Below are 25682 nucleotides of genomic sequence, written 5' to 3'. Positions count from 1 at the left end.
TTGTTCATTTAGTCTTCTCAGGAGCAAAGGAGAAACTTGGGAAGACCACGCAGCCGGCAGAGTGGAGGGGCTGGAGAGCCCTAAACTGCCCATCAGGGAGAAGCCTGCAGTCAGGAAGCCAGAAACTAGAGGGGTCAACAAGGGAGATGTGTGACTGGGAGGATAAGCCACTCCCTCATTTATTCATTCGTTTATTCAACCACTATTTATCCAACCCCTGCTATCCATGTTTTGTTCATTGTTGTAGCCTCCGCACTTACAAGGGTTACAGTCATGAGCAAAGTCCTGGCCTTCCTGGAGCTTATATCCTAGTGGGGAAAACAGAAAAGCAATCGATCAATCAAATCATATTCTGTTGGATGTATCAATGTTTTATGGAGAAAAAGGAAGAGCACAGGAGGCAGAGAGTTGCTGGGGCAGAGGAAGTAGCCATTTAATAGGGCAATCTGGGAAAGTCACCTTGAGGAGGTCACATTTGAGCAAAGACCTTGGTGGGGGTTAGGTTCCCAGGAACCCAGCTCTGAGAAAGAGATTCTCATGGAGAATTGTTATAAATGTAGTGGCTTAAAAGAACAGAAATGTATTATCTTACAGTTCTGGAGGCCAGAAGCGCTAACATCGACGTGTCAGCAGAGCGGTCTGACTTCCGCAGGCCTGAGGGGAGCATCTACTTCCTTGCCTGTTCTAGTTTCTTGAGATCACCTGCATTCCTTGGCTTGTGGCCCCTTCCTCCATCTCTAAGACCAATAGCATTGCATCTTCACATCTGTCTCTCTGACCTCTGCTTCTATCATCCCATCTCTTTCTCTGTTTCAGATCCTCCTGCCTCCCTCCTTTAAGGACCCTTGTAATTACATCGAACCCAACCAGATAATCCAGGACAATCTTCCCATCTCAACATCCTTAATTTACTCACATCTGCAAAGTCCCTTTTGCTATGTAAAGGGACAGCTTCACAGGTTTTCACCCCATCTTTGGACTATTATCCTGCCTTCTACAGATGGGAAGGTATTAAAGACATAATAAACACAGTGCTAAGTGCTGTGTGAATAAAGAAGAACCGGAGCTTTTGGGGGGCAGGGAGCTCCTCCTAGGTGAGGCGGTTTGGGCTCTGAGTTTCCTAGATAGGAGGTGCTGGGGCTTAGTCTGGGTAGATAGGTAATCCATGGAATTTGTCCTGAAGCTACCATGTTCCCTAACAAGTATGTTGTCTTTACTTGAATGGTGTGTTTACTTGTGGTGGCTTGAAGGGGGTAGAACAGTGTGGAGATAGGAGGGCCTAGCACCACAGCACCCTGCAGACTGGGAGGGGGAATGGGTATACCTTTGGTCAGGTTTTATAAACTACTAGTGGCCTGGTGCATGGATTTGTGCACATTGAAAGGAAATTAATTAGAAGAAAGATTCACACAGTAATTGCAAAAAATGACATGTCAAAGTAGTTGGTCTTCAAACATATTCTGTCGACGACGTGCTTTCTTTCAGCTTCAGAGGTATGTTGTGCCAGTAGTTGGTCTTCAGATACATTCTGGCATCACGTGCAATTGGCGCCAGCGAGAGGTTTATATATATCACACATGCACGAGTCAATCTTTATTTTTAAGTTGGCAGTGCACATCATATGTACCGGCCGGTCGGTCGGTCGGACAGATGTACAGTCGGTACACTTAGCCTTTTATATATTTAGATAGAGACTGGAATCCAATGTGTGCTAGAGCATGGACTCAGTAAATGAAGAACCTCAAAGACCAGGATCGTTCTTTACCCGTGTCCCCACCATGTGGGCTGAGAGGCACACCCTAGGTGACCTTGAGGAGATCAGAGCATCTCCTGGGTCCTTCCTGGGTTCTGCAGAGCTTCAGCCTGGACTTTAGTGGCCTCTGTGTCTGTCCCCAGAGTGGCCACTGATGCCAACAAAAATCTCTTATCCCAGAGAAAAGAATCACCTTCTGTCAAATGGAGTGTCCAGTAGACGTGGGTGGCAGGAAGAGGTCTGACTCAAATCCCAAGGATCCCAGATCCCAGCTGTCTTGCTGCCAAACTGTGTGGCCCTGGGCAAGTCACTTACCTTCTCCGAACCTCGATTTCCTCAACTAGAAGTAAAGATAATAACTTCCACTCCGGGGAGGGGCTGATGGGAAGATTCAGTGCTGTAATGCTTTGGAGCATGCCTTCTGAATAGCAGCTTTATGATTTTTAAAAGAGTAGGGCTTTTTAATGCATATTCTAATTCTTTGAAAGGTGATTTTCCACTCTGGACCTCATAGCTCCCTCAATTAACCAGAACACTCTGTTTTCCAGAGCAGTCTGCTTCTGAACATTATGAGGGAACAGGATGTATGGTCCAAGGCATGTGCTCCCTGGCTAAGAAGAGGAGATGGAGACCCTTAGGTTGACTGGGTCTTCATGTGGGTGGTTACCTAAGAATCCAGGAATCCCTTAAGCCTGCACCCCACACTGGTGATAGGTGTAGGGGTGGTGAGAGAGTGAGATATACTCTCTCCTGCACACCAGGATGTTTCCAGCAGCTTTGCCACATTTGAAATTCAAATAGCTGCAGCGCTTCCCTGCACTGTATTAACTTTCACAATTACCAGAGAGAAAGGCTCATGACAGAACTCGCGGGTCAGCCCATGTAATGGTTTTGTCCCCATGAATTATGGAGCCCTCCCTGCATCTCCTCCGCCAAGAGAGGGAGATCAGAGTGCCAGGCGCTGCCTCTTTGTTAAGGTCTCCTTCAAGATAAAAACATGATTTTGAACTTGCTTATGAAGAACAAGCGAGAACTTGAGCCTTTATCTCTGACCCACATCCAGGGGGAGCCAGAGATATTGACCAGGGCAGGTCCCAGGGGTCCTAGCGCTCAGTCCAAGCTCGAGATAGTGTCCCCTCCTCCCAAATATTTACCAAGGTGCTGATGGCTAAGCCTGGGCTAAGGACTTCTCCATAACTGTCTAAATTGCACTGGAGAGCCACCCCGTGCAAGTCAATTCTGCACTCCCATTTTAGAGATTAGAAGAATGAGGCCCAGATGGGAGTGAGAATCAGACTGACCTGAGAGGGAAATCCATCTCCCAAACCAGGCTCCACTCCTTAAGATAAGCTGTAAGGCTTGCACAAACTGCTGATCCTCTCAGCTTTGGTTTACTCACCTGCAAAAATGGGGATCATTTACTGACTGGAGGGGTTGCTGTGAGAAGTAGATGAATGGAAGTGTGTAATTAACTACTGTGGAAATCCCGTGAGTGGCAGCCCCGTGATTGATGTGTCTAAATCGCACAGGGAGGGTTGGGTGGCACCGGCATCTTTGACCACTGGTTTCATGCTCTGCCCTCAGGGGGCTGCCATTCGGAGTCTGAGCTCTAATGCTGACTCCTCGTACTGTAAATGGCACCCAGAAACTAAGGAGGGTACTTTCCAAAGAAATGAGAAGAGACGGGAACAAAACAATTTAAACTTAAAGCAACACTCCAAACCAGGCCCAAGATGAGAACTGCAAAGCACCACCATCAGCTCCATCTGTGAGGAGCACCTGAGCTGGAGCAGAACCTACATTTTTTTTTTTCATTGTGGGGCCTCAGAACCACACAGAATAGGAGCTTCGTGGTGGTTTCTAGAGTTATTGAATGAATGAATGAATGAACGAACCCACCCGAGCAGTATTTAGAGAAGCATGAGGAAGCTCAGTATTGAGAAAGACGTGTGGGGAAGCATTAAGGAAGCCTTAGCTGCTGCCGCTTGCCAGTTGTATGACCTTGGGGAAGGCAGTCATGTGTCTGGAAGGCAGTCATGTGTCTGGGCCTTAGGTTTCCCACTTGTAAAAGTTGCAGATGGGGCAGGCTGACCCCAGAGCTCTCAGACGCAGTGTGCTGGGCGAGTCTCTGCAGTTGCATTTCCGTTGCTCCTGTGGTGGGTCTGCTCCATGGTGTGGACAGGCCAGCTTTGCTCTGATGCAGCAGTGCTCTTGAAATCTAAGCTGCCCACGTCAGCATCCTATCTCCAGATGGCATGTGGGACGGACAAGGAACGAATGGGCACCCCAAACTGTAGAACTGTAAAGCTGCAGGGAACCTCTCCTCCGCTTCCCGTTTCCCTGCCCAAACCTTCCGTCCAGGCCCAGAAGGCACTGAGCTCCGCGGGGAGGGCCGGGCCTTCGCTTCTTTGGAATCCCTCGCTGTGCTGGCCGTGGAGCCTAACAGCATCGGGAACAGTGTCGTGTCTGCACACCCTTAGCTACCTCACTGAAGCTTTCAGGCCTGTGCGTGTGCCTCTGAAAATGAGGGAACTAGGAGGCCTTCCTGAAGGAAAGAGGTGAGGTTCAACGGAGATGATGAGTTTGGAGCAGCGCCTGGTGTGCAGTAGGTGCTCAATAAATGTCAGTGTTCTTCTTCCCTTAATAGTAAATCTTTACTGTCCAAATGCTGAATGTGTGGTTGCTGGAATCCTGAGACATGAACAGTCCACAGGGACAGCTAGGAAGTTATTTGAAGCATTTCTTGGGGATCACTGGTCTCTGGTCTATTTTATTGTTACTGATTCCTTCCTCTCCCTTCCTCCCTGTTCTCTCTCCCTCCCTCTTTTCTTTCTTTCTCTTTCTTTCTTTCTTTCTTTCTTTTTTTCTTTCTTTCTTTCTTTCTTTCTCTTTTCTTTTTTTGCCACTTTCTTTTCTTCCTATAACAGGGCAGAAGACAATTAGAATTCCCCCTCTGGGTTAAGATAATTTTTAAAAAGAGAAAGCCTGTCAAATAATTCTAAAGGTTCTCAGATCAAGGAATTCATCATTAGAAATGATGCCCTTTCGCAGGGTGGATGGACTCCACACAGCAGCACTGAGACACGCAACTGCCTGCCTGCCGTGTACAGCACGTTTTGCTTTGATCGTTTTGAAAGAAGTGGCGTTAAAGAGAGAAATTATGGCTCCATAGAGGCTGGGTTTCTTCCTTCTCTTGCTCACGACTTCATCTGAATGGGACTGGTGCGCTGTGACAGCTCTGTTCCCCTCTCTTCCTTGTAAAACACGGGGTGGAAACCTCATTTCTTTTCCAGCTGGATGCTGAGCTTCCAGAGGGGAGCCCGATTAGAGCATGTTGAAGGCAGGATTGTCTGCGACACCCCGCCGCCCTCCCGCTCCCTTGCACCCTCCTGAGCCCTCCGAAGGGCTGCGTGAAATGGATGGACGTGTCCCTGGAGTTCATACATAACTATCTTTGCCTGGCCCCTGCTCATTCATCCTCTGCGCAACCACCACAATGCACTACCCAAAACCGATCATGTCTTGCTTTAAATTCTCCCCGGGCCTCAAAGTCCAAGGTTAGGAGCTGAGATTTTATACTAGGGGCAATAGGAAGCGACTGGTGGGCTTTGAACAGGGAGTGATATGATCTCATTTACATTTTAATTCCTCTAGTAAGAGAGAATGAATGGGGTGGGGCAAGAATGGAAGTGGGAAGAGCAGTTAAAGAGGCTGTTGGAACCCCTGATGGGAGGGGATGGTGGCCTGGAGGAGGGGAACCACAGGGATGGAGAGAGATGCACAGATTGGGGCTAAGATCTGACGATAAGACGCAGAGGACCTGCTACTATTCTGCTTAAAGGGTTGTCGGGTTGGGAGGAATCAGAATGACTCCTGAGTTTCTAACTGGAGACTCTGGGAGGATGGTGGCACCCTTTTCTGAGCTGGAGAAGTACAAGGGCAGGAAGGAGGAATAGGTTTAAGGGAAATCAGGAGGGCAGTGGGGGTGTGCAGGTTCTTGTCTTACTCATTACACCTACCTCAGTACTTAGCCCTGAACCTGGCACACAGCAGGTGCTCATAAGTACTTGTTGAGTGGTTTCATACCCAAGTCTACCTGGGCAACGGGGGTGCAGCTCTGGTCCCTGCTGATGCAGCTCTAATCTGGGGATACCCAGAGGATCTTTCTTTGAATAGGCCCCAAGGAGGACAGTCGGTGTAATTTACAGGGCCCAGTGCAGAATCAGAATGCAGGGTCCTTTGAGGAAAATTGTTGGGAAATTCGAGACGGTGACAGGAGAGCATTAAACTAAGCACGAGGTGCCGTGCACAGGCCACAGGCCCACGAAGCTGGCCTTGCTCCTAAGTAGGAACTCAACCTCTCAAGGGCACATGTGGGTTCATCCAGAGCTTCTGAGATACAGTCTGAGACAGCGCTTTCCTGGGAAGCAGCAGAAGGGGCTCAGATGGTGAAGGGGTCCATTGGGGACAGCCTTTGTGAACTGTGTGTCTTGGGGAACAGTTCAGCCATGCATCTCTCCTTGATGATGCGCCCTCCCGCCTCTTGGGGGCAGTAGACCAGTTGGAGGTGGAAATGCCAACTCTCCTGTGGCTGGTGTCCTTCCTGGGGCAGGAGGAGGAGGAGGCCGTGGCCCCTGTTCTAGAAACTCCAGGTTCCAAAGGCACGTAGACCCCAGGGCCCACCTACTGGGCAGGGGGAGGACACATTTTCACTCCTTTCCCTTACTCCCCCTTTCCCTCTAATATTTCTACCTCTGTTAACTCAGGTTACTTTGAATTATAATAAATAATAACAAATGGCTGCTAATTAACCAGCTCTTGGTATGTGTCACCTTATCTGCAGGTGGGTCATATTTAACCTGAAGTCCCACAACTAGTACGAAGCCAAGAAAAGCTAGTGAGGGATTTGAACCCCTCTCTCTCTGATTCCAGCTGGGGCACTGTACCACACTGCTGGGAGACGAAGCTGTCCCTGCTCTAAACTGTTTGGTCTGAGGCAAGTCTCCTACCTCTCTGAAAAAATCTTACCATTTTAGGTTGTTGAGATGATGACATATGCCATCTCAAATTTTACTTTCCCATCTACAGTGCCAAGCTCTTGTGTTGATATGACAAAGGTCATTTGGTCCTTGTTTTTCCTCTCTATTCCTTCACTGTTGAACAATGGGATGCTCAGGTCCCCTGCTCTGTGGTAGAATGGCAATAGGTAGAAAAGAAATACTGTCACACATCCATGCCTTTGCCCATAGCTGGAATGCCCCTTGTCTTTCTCACAGGGGGTCCTTCAAGGCCTAGATGTGATGGGAGTGGGGAGAGGGGTGTTGTTTCCCCGACTAGACAGCAAAACCCTGAAAGTATGAACAATATCTCATTCGCCACTGCTCCCTCCAAGCCTACTACAGTTCTCTGTATGGAGTCGGTTCTGTATCAGGTAGGTATTGCTGCGTAACAAACCATCCCAAACTCAAAATGACTTAAATAATAAGTGTTTATTAAGACTCACAAGTCTGAGGGATAGCTGGATGCTTCTTCTGGTCTCAGCTGGGATTCCTCATGCATCTCGTCAATCAGCTGTAGGCTGGGGAGTCAGCTCTGCCTTCTGGACAGGGCTCTCTTATAGGTTTTAGGGTTGGCTGGTCTAGGATGGCCACAGAGAACGCATCTGATGGCCCGGAGACTCCTCTGGGCTCTCCTCCACAGTCTCTCATTCTGCCGCAGGCTAGCCCAGGCTTATTCGCATGGTACACTAGGACTCCTAAAGAGGGAATGGAATTGAAAAGATTTCTTTAGATCTAGGCTCAGAACCAGAGCACCATTATACCCACCGCATTCTTGTGGCCAAAGTCACAAGGTCAAGCCCAGGGTCAGTATGGAAGGGCACTAACAGAAAGTACGGGTCAGAGGGACATGAAAAGTTGGAGTCACGATGCCCAAATAATGTTTATGAAGTAAATGAATGTGCACTTAACATGTGCCGGGGATCAGTCTACGCCCTTTTCTGTTGCTATAAGTGGAATGCTTGTGTCCCCTCCAAATTGAGTTGAAGCCTAGTTCCCAATGGGATAGTATTAAGAGATGAGGCCTTTGGGGAGTGCTTAGGTCATGGGAGTGGAGCCTCATGAATGGGATTAGTGTCCTTATCAAAGAGACCCAAGAAACTCCCCTGCCCCTTATGCCGTGGGACGTTGTGGTGAAACGACGGTCACCTATGAACCAGAAATTGGGTCCTCATCAGACACAATCTGCCAGGACCTTGACCTTGGACTTCCCAGCCTCCAGAACTGTGAAATGTAAATATCTGTTGTTTATATGCCACCCAGACTGTGGTTCTTAGTTATAGCAGCCCAAACAAACTAAGATCAGTGTGTTAACACATTTAATCCTGACAACAACCCCCTGAAATTGTCACAAAGTTTTATTCTCATTTTATAGATAAAGAAACCGAAGCACAGAGAGGTTATGTAAGTGGCCCAAGGTCACGCAGCCAGGAAGTGGTGGAGCCTGGATTTGAACTTGGGCAGTTTGGCTTCAGCGACCATGTATGCGGCTGTTAAAGTAGTCTTACTGCCTCTCTATAATCTCCCTTCGTGTTGTTCAGACCTGCTCATGTTAGCTTGGAATCATTGACAAACTCATTTTTAGAAAACATATTTTATTGATTTTTTTTTAGAGAGAGAGAGGAAGGGAGAGGTAGAGAGAGATAGAAACATCAATGAGAGAGAAACATCTATCGGCTGCCTCCTGCATGCCCCTTTGCTGGAGATTGAGCCAGAAACCCGGGCATGTGCCCTGACCAGGAATCGAACCAGTGACCTCTTGGTCCATGGGTCTATGCTCAACCACTGAGCCTATTCGGCCGGGTGACAGGCTCACTTTTGATGGCAGTGGTTGTTTTCAATCCAGGGGTGTGGCGCTTTGAAATATGGCACTCACGGTTCATTTAAATACAAACTGCTTCAAAGGCGATTCCAAATTTTACTGCTGGCAGTGGAGCCGGCTTGCCGAAAGATAGACTCTGAAGTTTTATTAACTGTCACATGGCAGTTTCAAAGACATTGGTTATGCCGAAAGGTTTCCTGACACTTATTCATATGGCACTGGCGGGTCCCAGGCAGGCTGATCTATGGCTTTTAATCAACTAATAGATGGGGTCTCTGGGTACAGATTCACGGCATTCCATCTTGTTAGAGCAGAAATGATTCTGCAGCTCAGAGCCGTCCCAGCTCCCAGCCCAGGATCAGTCCTTCAGGGCAGACAGCGATAACATGGCCCTCTTCAGCCCGATAAAAAGCAGCAGTCACCCGTGGCCCCCGAGGCACGGCACAGCTGCCTCTTGGTGCCAAGCCTCATGCTCTGTTCCTCGTGCCCCGTTCCTCCTGTTGTATGTACCTCCTGCTGGGCCGAGTGTTCAGTCCGTGAGGGGCCGTCAGTACATTACAGCGAGAGGAAGGCTTTAGTCACAGAAGGAAATTGGGTTGCATTCCTGCTCTATCCAATAGTGTCTATGTGACCTCCAGCAGCTTGCGTGACCTTGCTGAGCCTCAGTTTCTTCCTCTGTAAAATGGGAATAATGTTGTAAAGATTGAAATGGGTGATACATTTAACTTTGCACAAGGTTGGCTGTAAGAACCCAGTAACTGTTCACCACTGTGATGTCCCTTCCCTTCTTCCCACCCCCCCCTCCTCTTCATCATCACTGAGGCTGTCTGATCTCCCCTTCCTCCCAGGCTGGATGAGAAGGGAAGGAATGTGCACTGAGCTCCTAGTGTGAGCCAGGCCCTGCATGCTGGCTCTGTTATTTCATTGTCACAGCTCCCTGTAGGATCAAGAGGTTTTATTGTGATTTGACAGGGAAAGAGGATGGGGTCAGAGAAGTTAAGTGACTTTTGTAAGGTCACTCAGTGAGCAGGAGCAGGGATGGGACTGCAGCCTCGTCCATACCAAGACCGAGGTCTACACGCTGTGCAGTTGGCAGTAGGATGGGACCCCGAACAGCCGCCCCATCAACTCTTGCTTTATGGGTCAGGATGGAATCTGAGGGGATGGGTCTCCTTCTGAAATTCTTCCAGGTGAGAGGTGGCATGATCAGACCCATGGAGACCACCAAGGACCATAGCTAGAGGGGGCTCTCCTCCCTCATGGACTGATGGGGACACTGAGACCCAGAAGGGTCAAGTGACTTGTTCCAGAGGCACGCAGCCAGCTGGCGTCGGAGCTGGGATTTGAACCCCAGATGTCCGAGGATGCATCTGTGGCCAGGAGGGCCCTGTAGGGTTAGGGAAAACCAGCGGGCAGCTCACTCTATCTGGACACCCCTCCCCCCAAAATACCCTCCCTATGGAGTTATCTGCTGCCACCCAAATACAAAACCACCCTCTGTCACAGGCCCTGGGGAGTGAAACATTTCCTCTTTTTGCACCTGCCAGCCCTGCACGCCCACGCTGTGCCACACTCCGGCAGGGGCTGGTAGCTTGGTGGAGGCCTTGAAATGCTGAGACCCCTGAGGACACGGGGTATTTCTCTCTCACCTCATTCTCTCTGGCAGAACTTTACAGTCTTCTCCCCCAAATAACAGTACAAATCTAATAATAATCAAAATAGCCGATATCTATGGGAGGGTTGGCAAGTAGATCAGGTGCTTCCAGTGCGTCTCAGTTGATCCTCCTCACAACCCTATGGGGTGGGTGCTATTTTATCCCCATTTTCCAGATGAGGAAACGGAGGCCCAGAGACATTAACTTGCCCAAGGTCACCTGCTGGACAGGGAGGAGCTGATTCAATTCTAGAGAATCTGAATCCAGAGCCTCACACTGCCGCACTGAATCCTGTAGTAAACTCATTCCATGCATGTATCAATTTATTGAGCAACTAGAGGCCCGGTGCACAATATTTGTGCACTGGGAGGCGGGGGAGGGCCCCTCAGCCCGGCCTGCGCCCTCTCACAGTCCAGGACCCTCGCTCCTTACCACTTGGCTCGCTGCTCCTTAGCGCTGCCCCGGAAGCAGAAGAAGCTCCCGCCACCATTGCTGTGCTCACCAGCCATGAGCCCGGCTTCTGGCTGAGCGCACTGACTACCAGGGGGTAGCTCCTGCACTGAGCGTCTGCCCCTTGGTGGTCAGTGCGCATCATAGCGACCGGTCTTACACCAGTAGTCCCGCCATTTGGTCGATTTGCATATTAGGCTTTTATTATATAGGATTGTTTGTTGAGTGCTGGGTCATGGCAGACACTAGGGACTCAACAGTGAGCAGCACCAGCAACGCCCCTGCTCTCGTGGATCGTAAGGTCTAGACCATGAACAAAATTGAAAACCACAAGACACAGGTGTTGAAGGAAAGGGCAGGGAGGGAACTAGGGAGTGCTGGAGGTGTCGTTTTAAGAAGGCTGGTCCGAGATGGCCTCAAAGATGAGGTGATTTTTGTGCAGAGCCTTAAAGCAAGTGAGGAAACGCCCATGTGCCTGTCTGGGGAAGAATATTCCTGGTGGAGGGGGCGGCAGCTACAGCAACCCCAAGGCAGGTGAGAACAAAGAAGCCAGTTATCAAACGGTAACTTATTAGCCATTATTAAAGGGACAGGATGATGCCTGCACTGTCTTCAGAGGGAAGCGCGGCTTGCTGGCTGGCGGGCACAGGGCCCTTTGTGGTCCAGCCCTGTGCCATGTGGTGTTGAAGGGATGCAGCCCTCCCTCCAGAGCGCTCCCTGCAGGCTGGCTGAGCACGTCCCTCCAGCCATCCAGACACACATCAGTCCCTCACTGTCATCTCTGAAGATTTTAAAGCTGCACTGCTGGGCCGGAAGTGGGGTGGGTAAAAAGGGAATTAGCATAGAAACCTACAGCAGGATACTGAGGAGAGATTATCTGAGGGAGCAATAGGAAGCCAACAACCTCTGGCTTCTCTTGATTTTTGTTGTTGTTGTTGTTAATCCTTACCCGAGGATATTTTCCCCCTTGATTTTTAGACAGAGTGGAAGGGAAGGGGAGAGACAGAGAGAGAAACATGGATATGAGAGAGATATACATCGATTGGTTGCCTCCTGCACACACCCCGACTGCGGGTGGGGATCAAGCCCACAACTGAGGTACAGGTTCGTGCCCTTGACCGGAATCGACTCAGGACCCTTCAGTCCAAGGGTCGACGCTCTAACCACTGAGCAGCCAGCCAGGGCAATTTGTCTGTCTTTTTAAGGGAAAACTAGTGGGCTCCCTCTACCCTACCAGGACCCTGCTACGGTGTTCTGGGGCTCTCCCTTATCCCATCTTACTTTCTTAAGAGGCATTTTCTCCCCAAACCCCCAACAGATTTCCAAGCCACCTGTTCTCTGTTGCAAACTTACCCGCCCTGTTCTTTCCCTGGTAAGAAAATGGGGAGACAGAAAAAGCCTTGGAATGGGGGAGAAGGCCTGGATTCTAGACCCTGCTCTCCAGTTGGCAGCTGTGTGACCTTAGGCAAATGACCTAACCTCTCTGAGCTGTTTCTTCATTGGAAGATGAGGAAGGCCACTCTCCTTCCATGGTCATTATGAGGTTGTACTGGCATGCTGGCTGGAAAAATGGTGTGAAAATTCCCAAGTTCCGCGACTGAGGGACCACAGTATTACTTCTCTTTCTGACTCGAGTTTCTTAAAAGGATCTACTTCAACTCCTTGCTCCCTGTGCTGGGTTGAATAGTGCCCTGTGTCCCCGCCCACCCCCCCCACCCCAAATTCCTGTACACCCAGAACCTCAGAATGTGACCTTATTGGGAAATAGGGGCTTTGTAGAGGTAATTTGTTAAGATGAAGTCATACTGGAGTAGGGGTGGGCCTCTAATCCAATGGGGCCAGTCCTTAGAAGAAGAAGAGAACAGGCCCTGGCCAGTGTGGCTCCGTTGGTTGGGCATTGTCCTGTGCTCCCAGAGGTTGCTGGTTCGATTCGTGGTCAGGGCACATGCCCAGGTTGTGGGCTTCGATCCCAGGTAGGGGGTGTGCAGGAGGCAGCCGATCAATGTTTCTCTCTCTCTCCCTTCCTCTCTCTCTTAAAAAAAAAAATCAATAAAAATTTTTTTGAAAAAAGAAGAAGAGAAGATACAGAGAACAGATGCAGAGAGGAAGCCCCTGTGAAAATGGAGGCAGAGACTGCAGTGATGCCGCTGCCAGCCAAGCAGCAGAAAGTGCTGGGAACCGCCAGCAGCTGGGAGAGGCCTGGGGCAGAGCCTCCCTCCCTGATTCCCCCACCCCCACCCCCACCCCACCCCCACCTCCAGAAGGAACCAACCCTGAAGGCACCTTGATTTCAGGCTTCGGGCCCCCAGACCAGGAGAGGATAGATTTCTGATATTTTCAGCCACCCCGTGTGTAGGAATTCGTCACGGCAGCCCTGTTTGCCAAATCTTTGATTCTCGTGGCTTCTGGAAAATCAGCGTTTCTACTGGAGACCGCTCTTACAGATTTGCCCTGAAAAGAAGAAAGACAGTTTTGAGGGTGAGGAAGTTGGGGAGGTGAAGGACCCTGATAAGCCTGGAGTCAGAAACCGAAACCTCCGAGATTCACAGCAGCCGGAAGCCTGCAGAGAAAGAAGATAAACCGGCCGGAGCCTCACGCCTTGAGTGTGAAGCTTTCAGAGTCAAGTAGAGTCCCCTCCTGGCCTGATCCCAGCGATGGCGAGACTCGAGACTCCGAGCTGCTGATGAATAAGTGAAGAGGGCCAGCCGGAACCAGGGCTTCTCCGGAGTTTCCTCTGATGGTGCCGCGTGGGTTGGGGCAGCGAAGCGGGTGTCCCCAGGAGAAGGTAGTCCAAAGGCAGAGAAGGGTCCGAGCCCTTCCTGACTGGCAGTTTCCCTCGGGGTCCCTGGGGACCGTTTTGAGACTTTAATCAGCTTCAGTTCAGAAATCCTTCTAGCAGAAGACGGGGCGGGGCTTCCCAGACCTGGGGAATCGTCGTCAATTTTGCACTGACGTTTTATTTGCAGAAAAATTAAAGTCTTATTTTCATTACTGCCTTTAAAAGAGGTGGGATTGTAATAGTAGTTTCATAGTCGATGAATATAACTATGGTGAGTGCATTTTCAGCCTGCCTGCAATTTCTCTTGTATTCAGAACCGTTTTTTGAGAATTGCGAAATCCTCCAAGCAGGTATTTTGGGAGAAATAAAAGCTTCCCTGGGAACCAAGGGGTGGGGATGTGGAAATCAGGCAACAGGCGGGTCTGTGGGCCTGGCGCTGTGCAGACTTCATGGGGAGCTTGCCATGGTGATGGTGGTGATGATGGCGATGATGGTGATGATGGTGATAGTCGGCAGAGTTGGGGTGCCGTGAACAGCCAGGTGGGGTAGGAAAGCCAGTCTCGGCTTAGCCAGGGCCACATGAAAGCACGTTTTGGTGTTGTGCTGGCCTGGAGACAGCAGTCACACCCAATCTGGCCAGCGCTCCCAGTGGGTGTTCCATGCCCGCAGCGAGCCCAGCCAGCCTGGCGTGGTACCGACGGCCTGCGGGCTCCTGGCAGCCAGGGCCGGCTTGTCGCCCTGCGGTCCTCAGTGCCAGCTGGGGCGCACGGTAATTATTTACTGAATTGAATCCCATCTCTTTGGCTCTCAGCAGCAGGTAACTGAGATCTGCTTAGGAGGCTGTGTTCTTCCCCAGCCTCGACACACCTACACACCATACACGCGTACATGTATGCATGTACGCATGCATGCAGATACACACAAACAAACACGTCCAGACCCAGCCTGTATGTTGGCCCACTCAGGGCTCCAGGGAAACCAGTTTCTGGAAGCGGCACTCGTGTTTCTGCTGCTTTCCTCTATCGGAGAAAGGGACTGCAGGAAGGCGCGGGAGAAAATGCTTTGTTTCACATCAAAGGTAGCCCCTCCTTTTGCTGATGAAGTTTCCTCTCCCTTTTTCTCTCTCTGGAGCTGCTTGCCCACTAGAAACAAAGAGCGGAGGCGTGCTGGCTGGCTTCAGGGGGCTCCAGATGTGGCGCCCAGGGGCCCTCCAGATGTGGGCTGCCTGAAGGCCCAGAAGCGCCCTCCACTCGTGTGTGTGGGAAGGAGTAGAGGAGGCGCCTGCAGAGACCCCTGTCTTTGTCTTGACTTCAAAGGCTCTTGGGCTTTGCTAGAACTCATCGGTGCCTTTCATAACCGGGACGTGCCAAACCCGTCCTCTGCCGCGGTTTTGCACATACGAACCCTTCCTGTGGGCGCTGAGGTCAGCTGCATTCAAAGCGAGAGGTGCCCCTCCGAAGGCCGGGCGCAGGAACTGGCGTGGTATTAATCAAGCAAACAAGGGGAAATCTGAAGACCAGGCGCTCCCTGGCAGCCGTGATGGTGGAGCCGGAGCCAGGCAGCGTGGGTGTTTATTTTTCACGTCCGTGGGCCTGGCGGGCGGCAGGAGCTCCGGCCCTCATTGTGCTGGGAGAGGGGCGCTGGCCCAGCAGTGACCTGCGAGCGGGGAGGGTTGAAGGGGGCTCTGGCTTCCGGCAGGGACCACCAGCGCCATGGGACTTTCCGGCAGCCAGGGATGGGGGTGTGAGCAACATGCTGCGGGTGGGGGGTGGGGGGGCTGCAGGCTGGGAAGGGGGCCCTTCAGGGTGAACTTGAAAACCAACAGCATCTCCTCAAAGGCCCATTGTGGACCAGGCTGGATGGGAAAGGGCCATGTATAAAGATGAGCTACTTCTGGGCTGCGGTCTATGAGCTGAGTGGTGCTTCATACTCCGTGAAGGGAAGGGAACAGCCACTTACTATGATAACAGGTTATTCTACACGTATTTATTAAGCACCTACTGTGTGTTGGGCACTGTTTTCGGCAAGGAAAATATAGAGATGAATGAGATCATGAGGATCCTGCTTCTCAGAGCTTACTTTTGGTAGGGGGAAAAATAAATCCATCAGTACTCTGCTTTCTGATGTAGGTCAGTGCTATGGAAAAATACATCCGGATATGGGGGTAGGAAGGGGGTGTGTGGGGGGGTGTTCTTCCTATTGCTCTAGCTGTGATATTTAACAATAATTGAGTGTTTGTTCTGCACCAGGCCAGTGTTCTGGGAGTCTAAAGCCTGTGATTTTTTAACACTTATCCTCGCAGCCACTCTGTGATCCGAATGTTGTCCTTTCTGTCACCCTTGGGCAGTTGAGGCTTAAAGCCATTGGGCTCCAATGACAAGGCTAAAACATGGTCCAGCAGACTTGAGCAGCCTGTGTGACCTCTGAGAATTTCATCCGGGTCACGTAACCTTTCCGTGCCTCAGCTTCCTCATCTGTAAGGGGGGGGGGTAAGTGTAGGGATTTTAGGGGGTTGATAAATAATACCTCTCTTCCTATGCCCCCTAAGTTTGGGATTAGGAGAGAGAGAGAGAGAGAGAGAGAGAGAGAGAGAGAGAGAGAGAGACCCAAAAGGCAGGCAGCCAAGGATAACAGTCCCTCCTTTCTGATGGGGAAAGGCTGGGTTAAAGGAGGTGGCTTTTCTGTGGGGCCACAGTGGGCTTCCTAACCTTGGACCCAGCACCTGGCAGCTCTGGGCAGCCATGTAGACACAGGGTGCTCTGTGAAGTTCCACGTGGAGGGGTTCCGTAAGCAGAATGTGTTTCCTGTTGGCAGTTGGCTCCCAGAAACAGACAAGAAAAGAGGGAGGAAGGAACTGAAAATTGTGCATGTGCTCAGCTTCTTCCCACGCTCTCATCAGCTTACCCACCAATACAGTGTAGACTGGGTTCAAGTGCTGGCCTTGCCCTTTGCTAGGTATGTGGCCTTGAACAAGCTGCTCAACTTTTCTGGGACTCAGTTTTCTCATCCTTAAAATGGGAACAACACTGGCATCCATCTCATGGGGTTCCTGGGAGGGATAAATGAGGTGACGTGTCAGTCACCTAGGACAGGGCCTGGCACATACTGGGGTGGAGAGGGTGAGGCAACAGGCTGCCTGTTTTCAGGGAGAGGCGGTTCCCCCCACCAGCAAGTCGTACCCGACCCCAGAGGGTAGTAGTAAAAATTCAACCAGTTAATATGAGGACAGTGTCCAGCACATAGGAAGTGCTTATTCAATAATAATAGCTTGAACCATATGAGATTGTCAATATTCAATTCTTTTTGCCCTACAAAAATGGCAACAGCGTATGGTTCAACCCTATAGTTATTGTTTTTTATCATTTCTTAGCAAGGTACTATGGTTGGGACTCTGTAAATGTTCTATTCCTTTTTCCCAGAGAATCTGGTTGGGCCCAGCCGGCATGGCTCAGTGGTTGAGCATTGACCTGTGAACCAGGAGGTTGTGGTTCGATTCCTGGTGAGGGCACATGCCCGGGTTGCAAGCTCAGTCCCCAGTGTGGGGCGTGCAGGAGGCAGCCAATCAATGATTCTCTCTCATCACTGATGTTTCTATCTCTCTCTCCCTCTTCCTTCTTCTCTGCAATCAATAAAAATACATATATATTTTTAAAAGAATCTGATTGGGGCCCCAGAGGAAGCTGAGATTCCCCACTTTCCCCTCCACTCCAGCCCAGGGTGCCTTGGTGGCTGGTCAGGAGCCCTGGCCCGGGGCCCTGCGGAGGGCCTGGGTGAGCCGCCCCCATCCCTGAGGCTGTCCTGCCCAGACAGCAGGTGCGAGAAGTGCAGTCACCAGCTCCGACAGGGCCCTTTGCAGAACTGGACACTCCTAATTTATCACCTGGAGCCAGCAGGCTGCCATCTGCGGGGTTGCCCCAGGGCCTCGTCACTTAGCACGTCTGCTAATTAAAGGCAAGATTAACGACCCGGGTCTGGTGGCACCTCTCCCAGCGCTTGGCTCTGGCTGATTGGGCCCCAGCTGGGAGGGGCTGCCCTGCTACTTGGGATGGTGGCCAGAGGGAAGGAGACCCACCCAGAATGGAGACTCGAGGGAGAAAGCACTGAGCCATCTGGAAAGCCGGGGTTAGCTCACTGGCCACCTGGGTGAAATGGGATCTTGGTCTAATAGGGACGGACAGGGAGGGAGGGCGAGATGCGGGCGCCTTATTCCCAGAGGTGTCCCAGCACCTTAGAATAGCCTTTGGGAATTGTTGCCGTCAGAGAGAACAGATGTGAACTACCGAGCATACCGGGCACGAAGGAGGCATTTAATGAATAATAAATTGTGAAATGGCTGGGTGCATGGGTGGACGGGCTATAGGTACACAGTGGGTGCTTAGTAAGTGTCTTTAACATAAGTTATAGCAAGCCCTATGTGGTGCTTTGAGTCGAGTGTTATTCTAAACATTTATGTGTGTTAACGGGTTCTCACAAGAACTCTGTGAAAGATCATTGGCCCGTTAGACAGAGGAGGGAATCAGGGACAGAGAAGTTCAGTAACCAGCGCCAAGTCATACAACTAAGAAGTATTGGGGATCATTGAAAGATCACAAGATTTGGGAGCTCTGGAGGGATTATCTGGGTGAACCTGATCTTTTTCCAGAAAAAAAAAAGTTGCTTTTCGTGTCCCTGGAATCCTAGGATTGGGAACGGAAGTGGGGACTCCCATGGCGGGTCAAAGGGAGAGAAAGGGAGAAGAGAAAAAATAGTTGTAGTGAAAGTAATACCTAGTAGATAGTGAGCCCTTATTTGCTTAATTCTGTACTGAGCCCTTGAGATGTTCATCTTATTTACTCCTTGGAGTGGTAATACTTTGAGGCTGGTGTGAGTTTTGTCTCCGCGTGTTGCTTTAACAGATGGGACACATCGCAGATGTTCCCAGAGTCTCGGGGAACGAGACATGGGTTTCCCTCTGGCCAGGCTGTAAGATGGACCACTGGGCTCCCTGGATTCCTCCATCCTCACACCCATGGTCGGGTGAGCTCTCTGTTTCAGGACCCTTGTGTATGAAATGGGACTGAGAATGCCTCCTGCACAGAGCTGTGAGGCTCAATGATGTGGGGGGTGCTCGCCCCCCACGTGTGACTGAAGTTCTGAAATGTCAGTTTCCTCTCCCTGAAGCTTTCTGTACGACTGCAAATTGGCCACGGACCTTCCACTTGGACCTGGTTATAAGCCCGCCCCCTGGAGTCGCTAAGAGTAAGCATCATTTCCCCGCTTTTCCAATGCAGAGACAGAGGCTCTGGGGGCGACTAGATCCCAGGGCTCCCAGCCCAGTGTGGTGTCTAGGGCTCTTTGATGCCTCTTGAACCTAAAGAAAAAAATAGCTGGTCATTCATTATCAGAAAGACAGTGGAGACCAGAGAGAAAACACCGAAGAGCTCATGTAATGTCTGGTTTGCCAGAGCCCAGAGCACGACCTCTCCATCCATCCCCGTCGTTCCTGCAGGGGAGACGGATTTGGAGCGGAGAAGTCCAGAGCAGGGCAGTCTCGGAGATGAAGGGCTCGGAGCGGCTCCGTGGGTGAAGACAGACACACCTTAAAGACCGCTACAGGCCAAGAGGGGCTGCGATGGAGGCCTGTGAAATGGCGAGGGGCGGGGGTGGCAGAGCAAACAGGACAGTAGACATCCTGGGCTCGCCGGAAGCCAGGACAAAGCCAAGGAAGCCAGCTTTCGCGCGAGGGTGAAAACATGGACCCTGGAGCCAAACTCCCTCCATTTGAAACGCTGCCCTGCCGTTCACTAGCTGTGAGTACCACTGTAAAGTGGTCTGGTAGACAGAACCTCCTTGAAGGGCTGCTCTGATGGTTCAATGAGGTACTACCTGGAAAGGGCTTATACCAGTCCTGGTGCAAGCATAGTAAGGGCCGAGTAAATGTTGGCTGCTGCTGTTAGTGGGAATGTCAGCTGTCCAGTTCAACAGATGTTTATCTGTCCTACACTTGGGCCTGGCCCTCATGGTGCAAAGGTGGGTGGTGCAAAAACGGGGGAATTCACAGGCTGGCGGGGGGGGGGGGGCGCGGAGAATGACAAAATTGAGCATCAAGAGGCCCATAGGGTTTAGCTGATTCCAGGGATGTTTCATGGGGTTATCAGAAGTCGGAAATATCTGGAGTGTGACTTTAGCCTTTTGACATCTCTTAACACCATCCTCAGAGACAGTCCCCACCAGAGAACAGAGGTCATCCCATTCCAGTGCCCCTGCTCTACAGATGAAGAAGGGACCCAGGGGAGGCCACAACAAGCCAGTAGCCAGTGAGGACAGGGGAGTCCTGCGTGGCAGATTTTGGGGTCCTTTGTGCAAGATTTTCTTTTCCAGTTGAAATATAACGGACATACAGAAAGTGCACACATCAAACGTGGACTGCTCGGTGTATCGTCACCACCAGATCACGCCTGTGAAATGTAGTCCTGACTCCTATAGCATAGATTCCTTTCACCGGTTTGGAACATACAGTAACTACTCTTTCGTGTCTGGCTTCTTTGGTTCAATGTTATGTTCGCTTGCTTCACCCACGTTGCTCTGTGTAGCTGTGTTTATTGCTTTGGCTGGAGAAAAGCCACCTGGGTTTACCCATTCTACTGTTAATGGGCATTAGGTTGTTTCCCAGTTGGGGCTACCACATATGGTGCTGCCAGTGAACATTCTAGAGAACATGTTTTTGGCAGCGGTTTGTCGGCAGGCCTTTTGAGTGTACTCCTGGGAGTGGGATAGCTGAGGCTTCTGCCCTTGACCTTGGGCCTGATTCTGAGCGCAACCCAGGGCAGGGCTCTCGGCCATTCATCCTAGCCACCTCGGCTCACTGTTTTTCTACTGAGTATGTGACTAGTGAGTCAGGCCGTTGGGAGCGAGCAGCACGGAAGATTTATAACAGGACATCGACACATTTAAGGGAGTACTCCTCCAACAGTAGGCCTTTTCGGAATGATTAAAAGCCGAGGGAAGCAGGGACACTTGAGCAAAGATTAAGAAATCAGAGCCTGTTTTCTGAAATGGCTCAGCTCTGGAGCAAACAGACTGGGACCACGGACTTGTAGCTGGACCAGTGGTGTTGGGGAGGGGAGTGGTCAGCCACACGGGAAGGCGGGGCATTAGAGAGAAGTCCAGAAGCATTAAAGCTTAGGATGCCCTTGGCCCTGGAAGGACAGGTTAGGAAGGGACAGCCAAATAGGCACTGAATCAAAGAGGATAATAATGTGAACCTCCACTTGTTACCGTATTTTACCAACCGTGAGCACTGTACTCGGTTCCCAGCCTCCCGGGTCTGCAGAAGCTCCCGTAGAGTTGAGTTTCACACAGACATCTGGTCTACCTCCTCCCACTGAATCACATTCTCCTGGGATGAGGCCAGAAGAGAAGTATTTTTGTAGAAGACCCCATAGTGATTCTAATTTCAGGTTTGGAAAACACTGCTTTAAGGGGCCGGTCCCTTTGGCCTACACTGAGCCCGATCAAAAAAGGGCTTAGTTTTTCCAACTCACCATTCACAGCCTTCCTGCTCCCCGACCTTATTGGTTCTCCTAACACCGAGGTTGCCCTTCACTATCAGGGTGATTGTTGACTATGCATCCTATCTGGATGCATCAGTCACTCAACTCAGTGAAAACTCCTTCCCATCACAGCTTCCTCGGGCTGTTTTTAAGTCACACCCTTTCATGTTGACCTTCTTTTTGCACCTTTTAAGAGGCAGTATCTCTTCAGGCCCAAGATCAGGAAGCGGTTTCTGTGGGCTAAAGAGTTCAGGATGGAAGTCTAATCCACCTTGGCCTTTCTCGGCCTGTTTCCTCACCTGTAGACTGGGAATAGTAAGACCTAGATTGTGCCGTTGTGATTACCAAAGGATACAGTGAACGTCAGATGCTGAGCGTAACTCAAGTGATCGTTTGGGTGTCAGAGCAGCGAGGAATGGGTAGAATCCAAGGGTGAGTGCAAACCGTTTCCTTTGCCCAGGGTCTGTTGCACTATCCTCCTGCCTGGTATCCCTGTCCCCTCCAGTCCTTCAGCTCCCAGAGGGATTCTAATCGAACCTAGATCTGCCCCACAGGGAACTAGGGTGAACCCCACAGCGTCTCTGCGCCAGGCCCAGTGGTTTAGACACTTTACATGGGTTCATTCATTTCCTCTCCACAGCTGACCTGTGCAGATGGCATTATCTTTGTTTGTAAAAACAAGGAAACTGAGGCACAAAGAGGCCAACAATAAAGCGGGCCTTGCACCCAAGGCTTCAGACACCAAAGCCCATGTTCGTTTCTTTGTACCAGCTTGTCCCCTGGCCCTCGCCTGGGTGCCCCGTTCACTGTGGGTGACATTTGACAGCAGAGAATGCCATGCCAGCTGAAGGTGGTAAAATGCCTGAGGGTAGGACTTCCAGCCTGGCCAGAGGACATCTTTACAGCTCCCCAGGCCCTGGAGCCCACTGTGTTGGCATCTGAGATACCGGTTCTTGGTGGCTGGGGATTAAAGTGATAGATCCTATTTCTGCAGGATAGGGCAAGATGCAAACAGTCCCCCAGCAGCTGGGGCCCTGATTTGCTTATTTTGCAGTGTCAAACCACCACTTCCTTCAGTAGGCTGGAGAGAGAAAGCTAGAGAGGGGCCCCGCGGGGTGAGAGGGAGGGCAGAGGGGGTTGGCTGGCTGGCCCACTGTCTGGACGGGTGCCCTGGCTGTTCAGACCAAGCCAGCTGTGCTCAGGCTGTTCAGCCCATTGCCCACTCCTCCCTGGTGAGGCCTCCTAGGGGCACAGGGAGATGTCAGATGTGAGCTGGGAGCTGCCAAGCTGGGGTCAACTGCCCCACACCCTTCTTCTAAATTGTGATCTGTAGGTTTCTGTTTTCTGAAAAATCATGGGACCTAAAGTTGCCAAAGAAGGTAAGCACCTTGGAAATCATCTTCAGCTTTGAATGTCAGGAGGCCCAGATTTAGTCCTGGCTCCTCCTTTGCCTGGAGGTGAAAACTGCACATGTCAGACCATCTCCTAGGGTCTCAGTTTTGCCATCTGCAAAATGCAGATAATAATAGCTCCTACTTCATAAGTAAGAATTAAGTAAGGTAATATGTGAAAAGCATTTGACACCATGCCTGACTCACAGTAACTGCCCAAAAGCAAGTTGTGGTTCAGTTTACTAGAGATGATAGCAACATCATTTATTTACTCACTCATTTGTTCACTCACTTCCTCGTTCACTTTCCTGCTGCAGGTATTTATTAAGCACTAGAGGCCCAGTGCACGAAATTCGTGTACTGGTAGGGTCCTTGGTGGCCGCCAGCCAGCCGGGTACTCCCTCCCTTCCCCCAGCCGGCCCCGCCCCCTGGTTGAACTCCGGGTCCAGGGGACAGTTTGCATACTACGCTTTTATTATATAGGATAACTTGAATGTCAGGTGTATCCCATACCATCGTTACTGCCTCCTGACCTGTAAGACACCCAACCTGCTTGGGGAGGCATGTGGAGGGGATGCCTGGGCTACAGTCTCGAGTCTCCAGAGAAATTAGTGGAATGTAGAGAGGCAGGATTATAGGCAAGTGTCTGTCCCCTCACACCCAACTGGACTGTGAGCTCCTTGAAGGCAGGGACATGTGCGTATGAGGGAAGCATGAAGTCCATGTGTGTGGATTTACTTGCTTGCTAACTTGTTTATTTGTGCAATACACACACACACACACATACACACACACATACTCCTTGTGTATTTGATGTCTCTATACTCATATCTAATGTGCATTCACATAGTAGGGGCTCGGTAAATATGTATCCACTTGAACTAAAGAAAAGCAGCTTTGTTCTCTAGTTGGGGGTCCAGTTTTGGCAAGAAACCTGCACCAGCTGTGTCCACAGGCCTCCCCGTGCTCTGAGCTGGCTTAGGAGGGGCATTCACATAAACCTGTATTTATGCTTCAAAATCAAGATGCTGGCACTCGTGCCTTGAAAGATTGCAAAAGGCCACTTCCATCTCTCACCTCTGGCCAAAGTAACAGCAAGAGGGCCTCTCTCCTGCCGCTGCCTTTAGTTCGGGTCCATGATACAGAGTTCGATGGGTAGGCCAGGACATCACTGTGAAAAACAAAGGAACGGAAAGCACTTACCTCTTCATACTCGTTAGTAGGGAAATGCAATGAAAGCTATTTTCTCCCGGGGTGGGCAGGTCCCGTGGATTAGCAGACACACAGGCTCTGCAACTTGCTCCTGCCAGGTGTGTAAGCTGAGAGGGGAATGTTAACCGATCAGTGCTGATGGGCCTTTGGAGAAAAGATGCCAGGATGTACTCTGTGTGTTTTAGTGTGAATACTGGAGGTATGTCATCCTGGGATATGAGTAGACCTGTAGGTTTTGTGTTTTTTTATTATTCAAGCTCAAAACTGTTTTTATTTTACTCTAATGTATTTCATTCCATGTTATACTTCAGCCTGTTCCAAAAAGATTAAAGTTTGCTTTCAAGGTTAGATAATACATGGTTGGGTAAACTAAATGGGAACTCAGTGACAGAGATAAAAGACAAAAAAAAGGAGCCAGAAATGAGATGAATGTAAACATGAACGCTATGTCATTCTATGGTAAACAGGGCTCTGAGCTTCCAGGGAGGCATTACAGAAAGGGAAACCTGGTCAGTGACACTGTCCCAGTGGCCATCAAACAAACCTATTCGTCAGGAGAAGAAAAGCTGCAGTTGCTACTGAGGGCCTTTCCTCTGAGCCCTTTGTGGAGAGGACCCAGTGCGGTGAAGAACAGCCTCCCTGGGAAAATCCCTACAGAGAGCCCAGGTCACATGACATGCTCTGTCCACATGGCACATGGTAAGCTCAGCATAGGCCTTCCTCAGGGCACAGATCAGAAGCATGTGCTATGGCCCAGGTGCTCCGCTCTATTTGGGTTGGTTTCACACAGGGATGCTTGTCCCAGAGCTGAAACTCTATGACAGTTATGTTTCAATTGCTGTTTAATTGTATGTCATCTTTTTTTTCTTTTTTTTCCCGAAGAACACATGATCTTGTTTGAGTTTCAAAAGCTGTGACTGTTGGGTGGAGAGGGGCCGGAAGGCTATCAAGCCAAGCCACGTGGTCAGGTCCAGGAAGGCGAGGGCCACATGGGTCTGGTGTACTGCGGAGCCTCCCGTGCCTAGTCTGGCAAGTGGCATGCAGTAGGTGCTCATAAAAAGTGTTTGCTGAATGAATGGGCTGGGATGTGGTTTGAACAGAAGTTTGATAACAGTTTAAAGGAAATAATTAATTAAGCGAGGCACATTAAGACAGTCATTGTGGAAAATTGCTGAACGTTTTTTTCATTTTCTATCATTTGAACGGTTTGAGTAAGGAGACGACAAATTCAGGAAGGATTGGATCTCAGGTAATAATGCAGTCTCATCCCCCCCCCCATATTTAATGTTCTATAACTAGTATGTCTGGGAGCTTGGCACCCCTCTCACCTCACCTTTCGAAGATAGGACTCTGGTCTCATCATCGTCATCTAGAATCTAAGAGTAGTTTTCTGCCTTGGCTGCCCCAGATTCCCACCTTCTCAGCCTCTGACCCCCACTTTTCCCCGCCACATGACCTAGGGCCCAAACAGCTTCTAGGTTTTCCTTCATACGCACTGAACCAGGAGCAGCCTTTGAACTGCCTGAACCTCCCAAGCTTTGAAACTCACAGGGGGAAATGGGATTTGTTTGAGATTCTTCCTGAAGATGTTCTTTCGAACTCTAGTCCCCCAACCTCCTTCTCCCTCCTCCTCACAACGTATTTGAAAATGCTTAGAGGACCCACAGCTTTGAAAACTGCACATATGTTTACTTGGCCCGGGGAATGGCGGGTGCATCTGGACTCCAGATGTTTGCCAGCCCTGCCAAAGGTAGGCAGTCCCAGGTGGTGTGGACGGAGCTTAGACTAAACAGCGGAAAGGGGTGCATAAAGACACCTTTCAGATTCCCTGGTGGCCTTTGACACTGGCTTCCCCTTTTCTAGGAAGCCCCTGGATGAGCTCCCCAGGTCTCTGTTTGAAAGAGACATTACAAACACACCCTCTTAGGGCACAAGAGTCTTTAGGACAGTGTAGAGGGGCTGAGGGGCCGAGTGGCCTGGGATTGAATTCCAGCTTGGCTGTGTGATCTCAGGTGAGTTATTTGCCCTCTC

The 25682-nt window shown here is 50.4% G+C and overlaps 1 protein-coding gene across 1 annotated transcript in view; it reads left to right on the top strand.

Moving 5' to 3' along the window:
* ABTB3 (ankyrin repeat and BTB domain containing 3) overlaps positions 1-25682 on the top strand; it is a 257095-nt gene that overhangs the window by 102404 nt on the left and 129009 nt on the right. The gene's annotated exons all lie outside the window — the stretch shown is intronic.

This window comes from Cnephaeus nilssonii, assembly GCF_951640355.1.
Source record: "Cnephaeus nilssonii genome assembly, chromosome: 6".
Taxonomy (NCBI): Eukaryota; Metazoa; Chordata; class Mammalia; order Chiroptera; family Vespertilionidae; genus Cnephaeus; species Cnephaeus nilssonii.
Note: the sequence above shows the minus strand (reverse complement) of the source record. Positions and strands in the feature narration are given on the sequence as shown.